This window comes from Kryptolebias marmoratus, linkage group LG17, assembly GCF_001649575.2.
Source record: "Kryptolebias marmoratus isolate JLee-2015 linkage group LG17, ASM164957v2, whole genome shotgun sequence".
Lineage (NCBI taxonomy): Eukaryota > Metazoa > Chordata > Actinopteri > Cyprinodontiformes > Rivulidae > Kryptolebias > Kryptolebias marmoratus.
This window is the reverse complement of record NC_051446.1, coordinates 5,630,967-5,638,123: the sequence shown is the minus strand read 5'-3', so window position 1 is coordinate 5,638,123 and position 7,157 is coordinate 5,630,967.

Below are 7,157 nucleotides of genomic sequence, written 5' to 3'. Positions count from 1 at the left end.
CATAATTGTGACTGCGCCTTATAATCCGGTGCGCCTTGTGGTGCAGAAAATACGGTACTTGACTGTTACAAGACTATGGATATAAAGACAAAAATAGTGTTTTTAGTTTGAAATAAAATTAACAACTGTTTATTGTGGTATTTAACAGACTTAAAGAGATTTTTATCCTGGTTGATGTGTGTCACAAACACACACATCTGGAAAAAAAAGAGCAAAGTTTGTTTTGGAACAAAAAAGGACTACAAGGCATGCTTTTTTAAAGAAAATTGTGTCATACCTCAGGAGGAGGAAAAAATGGACCTAAAATGTAAATCACCTGTGCCTTGGTATTGTTTAAACATTTAGTTAATTTATTTTAGATGCATATTGTTGTCTGTTTTGATGGCTCATCAGGTGTGTTTTTATATTGTGGTGATTTTTTTTAAATTGTAGAGTATATATATATATATATATATATATATATGTGTGTATGATTTTTTAATAAAGTATTGTACTGGAAAAAAGTAAGAACTGGGGACCAACAGAGAATGTGGATTGACTCACCAGTATCCCCAGGGTTACTGATAGGCTCTGCCTATGATACACACAGAACACAATGAAATGTTCTCATCTCCCACAATAAATACATTTTTAGCATCTATTTGCCACTGGTGTTCTTCTGGATTTAGCTGAATCCTACCAATCTGCATGGGTTCAATCTTTGACAACAGCAGAGAAGGAGGACCAATTTTCAGAGGGCGAGTGACATATGCAGAAGTATTAGACTCACATGATTTGTAGTTTGTTTCTCAATTTTACTCTCACAAGTGACTATCTAAATGGCCAAACTTGTTACTTAATTTGAACTTTTTGGCTCTCTTGTTGCTAATTGATCTTTTAATTGTTCTGCAAGAGTTTGTAAAATAGTTTTTTAGAGCCATTTATTCCATTTAGTTTCTACAGCCAGTATATAAAAATATATGGAGAACTTAGCGACAGATCAAGATCCATGTCTTAAATTCTGGAGTCTGGGAGAAACATCTTCATCTCTAACAGAAATCAAAAATCCATGAGGAAATCCAAAAAGGATAGGTTTTCAATGGGGTTTCAGAGTAGGTAAACCTAAGACCATAATAGTGCTCTGCCTCTTACAGCAACAACCAGGTACGAAGTTTTTGAGCAGTTTGAAATGAAACTACATTTATACATACATGGGTGTAACCAATACCATTAGCTCTTCTTTATCTTCCAGAAAAATGCTTCAAGACACCTATGGCCAACAGTTCATTCTGCCTTGTTTATGTTGAGGCCACACAATGACAATATGAGGTAAGCAAACTGCCAGTCGTAATGGCTGCTCTCTATCACGCTGCACTATAGCCCTAGTTACAGTTCCATCAGGGGCAGTGTTGTTTGGGATGAAAGTGCAGCACATGTTGCCAAAGAGATGGCAAACACCTCCTCTTTCTGCTAACTGCTTGCCAAGGTCATTTTATTTTTCTAGGTCCTGAGAGAGGTTTTATCCAGTTATTCAGCTACACCCTTGAGTGAATCTCTAGTAAAATTTGTGAACCTTTGTTGATTAAAATAATTGTCAATCCAATCATCATTTTTATTTGTCTCTATGACAGGGTCAATAATGGTGACAATGAAAGCAAAGCATTCAGATGCTGAGTTTCTGGCTTTAAACTCATCTGGGACCCTTTCTGGACAAAACTTGCCAGTGAGGGTTCTGTGGCACATTTCACTCTGTGTCCAGTAGGGGTGGGGAGTTCAGTGAACATCCAAACAGATTTTGCCAAGGTCATATGTGTACAAAGCTCATTCCAGTTGAAGTAAATTTCGTTGTCTGTTCACTCCACAAATCCAAAAAATGTCTGGCATAGAAGTGAAAGCACTGCAAACATGGTCATGAACTGATGCATTTATATCACACTGCCAAATTTTGGGACAGATAGTTGATTGATAAGAGGCACAAGTTGATAACCAATCTGTAACATCAGACAGATCAGTTACAGAGGACCAATTCTACAGAGGGAAGAAACCCATCTTTCTAAGGTTCCTTTCTGGTACATCATATCCCGAAATTGATAGGGGCCAAGAAAGGGGAGTTATACAGGGGTGGAGGAAATGATACAAAAGATGTGTGTTTCTAGCAAACTTTACTTGATACCATCTGTTCCTCAGGAGCCATGAGTGAGAGTATTTGGGCTGGACAGATCGCTTGGTCTGATTTAGGTCCTGAATAGAATTGCTGGTCAAAGGAGATTTGTGGGTTTGAAGTTTTCTTGAGAGAATGAGGTCAGTAGCGATGACCAGGAGAGCACAAATGGTTCCACTTAGGCCACACATTTCTGTGTGCCTGTAAGGATGCCACAGTCAATGCCTATGATCAGGATTTGGCATTGTTGTCCTGCTTGTGTATCACTACAGTGTTGGATTTCAGTGTTCTGTGTCTTTAAATAACCACTTTTTTCAGTTACAGGCATGGCTAATTGGTTTCAGCTGTTTCCCATGACAGCTGATTACCTCCTGCATATAACGTTGAGCTGCACCAGAATTCTTTGCTGAAATGTTGTATGCCTCTGGTATCAACCCATGGCTCTAGAGTCACTACTTGATATTCGGATTAAGTTAACTGAGACTAACCTTTGTTCGTTGTGTCTCCCTCGCAGTCATTGAGTGCTTTTCTCCAGTTGCTGAAGTCAATCCACTCAAATGTCTGGATCAAGCCATCTCTATTCCTGCAAGTAACAAGCTCTGATCATCCTTGCTCAATATTCCATGATGTTCCTGACCTGTCACTCTCCAATGATCACTCACCTTTCTAGAACCATCACCATAGCCTGGACTGGAATCCTCACCCTCCTCTTGAAACTGTTCAACAAGACAGAACCAGTAAGAACTCAATTTTCTGTTTGTCAATCTGAAGAATTCAAACTCACCTGGTCATCTTCTTCCACAGCCCTGTCGATACTCCCTGACAAATCCTGTAAATAAATCACTTACCTTTTACTTACCCGAGTCCTAGTTTCTGTCTGTTATCTGTACACTAAGTTCTGGTTAATAATACTTTTCAAAGATGACAAACAGATATCTAACTTTATTCTTGCCAGATTAGAGAGGCTAAGAGACAAAGGAGAAACCCACTCTTGGATTGGGGATTCAATCAGCCCTCCCTCTCCCTTAAGAGGGTAACCACCTACAATTAAAATTACCAGTAACCTATGTGACCTCCCCCTCTTCCCTGAGAACACGATATCAAGGTGCAGTGTTTATTAATTCCTCGTCAGTGATACAAAGATTCACTTAGCACACCACTTAATTTCCAAAAATGATAACACTGGAACTACCCCAGCATTTCACTTGTTTTCTAGTAGATGACACTGACCTTCAGTCAACTGTCACTTATTGTCTGGGTATTACTTGTGAGTACAGTGTGTCACCTGATGCTGTTATCAGAGGTGTGGTCATTCAGATGATTGTATAGGTTTAAAGAGAAGGTCATGTATTCTTGTGTATCTCTCTGCAATATTAATGGTTGTGTGTGTGAATAATACCTGAAATGCTCCTTGCCACAGTTTTGATCACCAGTGCTTCCTTTTAAACACCTTTACCAACACCCAGCCTTCAGGTTGGATTTTTTTGTTGTGGCTCACTAGTATGTGTTAGAAGAGCTTGTTTCACTTGATAGGAACCTTGAGAAAGAAAAGAATGCATGGTTTTGTATTAGTTCAGAATTGAAGCTTTGAAAAGTGTGCTGTTGTCAGCAGATTTGGCAAAAAAGACTCCAACCCATTTGGACCACATGTTAGACATTACTAGGCAATACCTTTTAATCTCAGCCGGTGTGAGTTTAAAATTCATTTTCACATGATCAAATGGGCCCGCTAGTTGAGCATGGTCTTCAGGTTATTGTTTTATTGCACCCCCTGGATTGTTAGTAGCATAGATCATACATGCATTGCAGTTCTTTTGTTTTGCATATGTAACAACTTTTGAAAATGTGCTTTTATTTTTTTTATTACAATGTTTGAAAATTTCACCAAATCCTGTGTAACACTAAAGAATTGGATATTTTTTGTCATATTTTAATAATGTAATTATTTTATTTATTTTGGCAAACCTATAGTACCTCTACTGCCCCTTTAAGAGAGCGTCTAGTGGTGTCGGTGCTGTATCGCTCTCAGTTGGTGCTAGGCTGCCTGGGAAGAGGTAGGGAATTTTCTTTGCTCTTGTTTAAGCTCGCGTTTTGTTAAATCTGTAAGATAGTTGAAAATACATGTAGCTGTGAATGTTGGTATGTTTTAATACATGCAGAGGAGTATTCTTTTTGACGAGTTAAGAACATTTTTTTTTTATATTAGAGCAGATATCGCTAATAGTTGGTCACAGGGTTTCTCCATGTGCTTATCTGCTAGGGGAATTCTGACTCCTGTGAATGCTGCATGTTAAAGAACATTTTCATTTCCATTTGTGCAGGTATGTGTATTTGGTTCTGGTTGTGTTAAGTGCACATGTAAAGTCTATGTAAATTTCTCAAACTCATTTTCTTTTATTTCTGCAAGAAATCTATTTTATTGTATTATTGTGAATTTATTTCTGGGAATAATAGTATTGTATCGCCTTGAGTTGGTGCTAGGCTGCCTGAGAAGAGGGGAATTCCGACTCCTGTGAATGCTGCATGTTAAAGAACATTTTCATTTCCATTTGTGCAGGCCACAGTCAGCGACCTGCAATAAACATCAACCAGCAAATCGTGGTCTGACTCCCCTTTCTATCGGAACACAACGCAGAACGCCCGTTACACATATGTGGAAAACACTTTAGTAAATCAATGTTTGGTCATGGCGATTAGCTTTGTCCCTTTTGACACGTGGTCTTTGCTGTAAAAAGGTCTAGAATAGTGTGGAAAAATGTTTTTTGGTAGACGTGGTTAAAGGTCAGGACCTCCCCAGACCTTATTCTCATCAATAAATACTTCTGTCTTTGACCAAATTTGTTTTTCTTGTGCTTTAGCAAAATATTACATAGCAGAGAGTGAGTAAAAAAAAATAAATAAAAATTGCTGCGGCCTTGGCAGCAGAATCAGCTGCTACATTTTAAGTAGAAATTGAGTCAGAGGAACGTCTGTGCACAAAACAATGACAAATAGCTTTAGCAGAAAACAAGAAAATGGCAGACAAAAATGCATTTATCAGAAGCACATTTTAAACAGGTGTACCTGTTGATGTTAACATTTTTCTTTATATTCACAGAGCACCAAAGTCAGGGACCACACCAAAGGCATATCTGGAATCTGTAAAAAAAAATAGTCATAGATTTGCCCTCAGCCAGCTTGCATCAGTTAGTCCAATGATTTCTGCAGCTTGAACAGAAAGATAAAAAGGAAGAGAACCTGAAAGACTAATATCAAGCGCAAATAGCAAAATCAACTTTACTTTTTCTAGTGTTTGTGTATCTGCAGGCAGAGCCATCTAGAAAGAGAATCAGGTCTGGTTTAGAAAGAGTTGTGTCAGAAAGGTCCGGTCACGGTGTGCATATCTGTTGCACAGCAGCAGCACAATGTTTGTTCCGCCCTTGAGGAAGAGGAATTTGAGCAGACATGTTGGGCATGTCCAAGAAGATGGTGGAATATCTAAGCCAGCTAGCAATCAAAATGATGTGAAGTTTTCTGTTCAAGAAAAAGTTGAGAAACCAACAGCATGGGGAACCAACAGTCAAAACAGAATAGCTTACAATGTCTCTTGAGGCTAATGCTGCTTTATCTGCTCCTGCCACTGACCCAGACAGAGGGAAGTCCAGCTACAACAGGGTCAAGTTTGGCAGAAAAATAGACAACTGGTCTGAGTGTGCCCCCATGTGATTGTAAAAGTACTCATGTCATGCAGTCATCCTTATTGTCAACTGCTTGAACAAAGGATTTTGTCAGATTAGGGAAACCTAATGTGAGTGTAGTCTGAAGTGCAAGTTTTATGTCTACAAAGACAGCTGCATCTGCATCTGATATCCACATCAATGAGTCATTAGCCTTCAGATCAGTTTTTTTTATCATTTCATGTAGTGGTTTATCCAAAAGAGCATAATTTGATAAACATGAGACCAGTAAGAACACATGCCCAGCAATGACAGCATTTGTTTTTTTTCTGTTTTGTATTTGGAAATAACATGACCTAAAAACATAACCTCAGTTTAGACAAACTGCAATTTTAAAAGACTGACCTTGTGAACTTCTGCCAAGTGTTGCAAAAGTGCAATTTTGTCTTACTCACATTGGTCTCTGGTGGGGGTGCAAATAAGGAGTTCATCAATACACTGCAGCAAAGAGGGGCCTGGAGTGATTTGGAGGGAGTCTGGAGAGGACTTCAGACACTAATTATCAATGGTTGGGGTTTCACAATAAATTTCATATATGCAAGTAAAAGTATAACACTTTCCATTAGGTTCAAAGCAAACCAAAACTAGCTATCTGGATGAATTGGAACAGAAAAAAAGCATTAGAAAAGCCAACCACAAAAACGTATTTTGCATTTGAAGGTACCTGAGGCAAAATAGTGTAAGGATTTGGAACATTGGAGCCTCTGGGCTGTATAGTGTGTAAGAGGATTTCATTCTATAACTTAGAGGCAGCTGCAGACTGCAGCTTACCAATTATGGAAGAGGAAAGGGTAACAGAAGCTATGTTTGTGTGTTGAGAGAGCATAGAACTTTCCAGAACAGTACTTTGAAAGGATATGTTAGAAAGGTTGTTAATAATGTGTGAGGATCTGTGTTTAGCTCCGCCTTTGGGCGGCGTCACTAACCTTCACTCCACAGGTGATCCTGATTTTGCTGACGAGACCATCCAGCATTTAAGCCTCAGGCTGAGACCAGATCTTCGCTAGAGCATCAGACCTTTCGGGTTAGATTCTCCGCCTCAGCATCTAACCTCGATTATGCTCATTGTGCTAATTACGTTCTTTGTCTTGCCTGAAACTTAGGTTTTTGCCACGCCATAACTACGGACCTTTATGGAAACTTACCTGGAACCTTTGGGATACTTACCTTTGCAGGAACTGGCTCGTCATCTCCTGGATCGCCCTGGAACCTCTCCTCACCTCCTCTACGCAGTAAAACACCTCCCGGATCTGTAAGAGAACAAGAGACATTATTTCATTCATCCTTTTGAACTACACTGA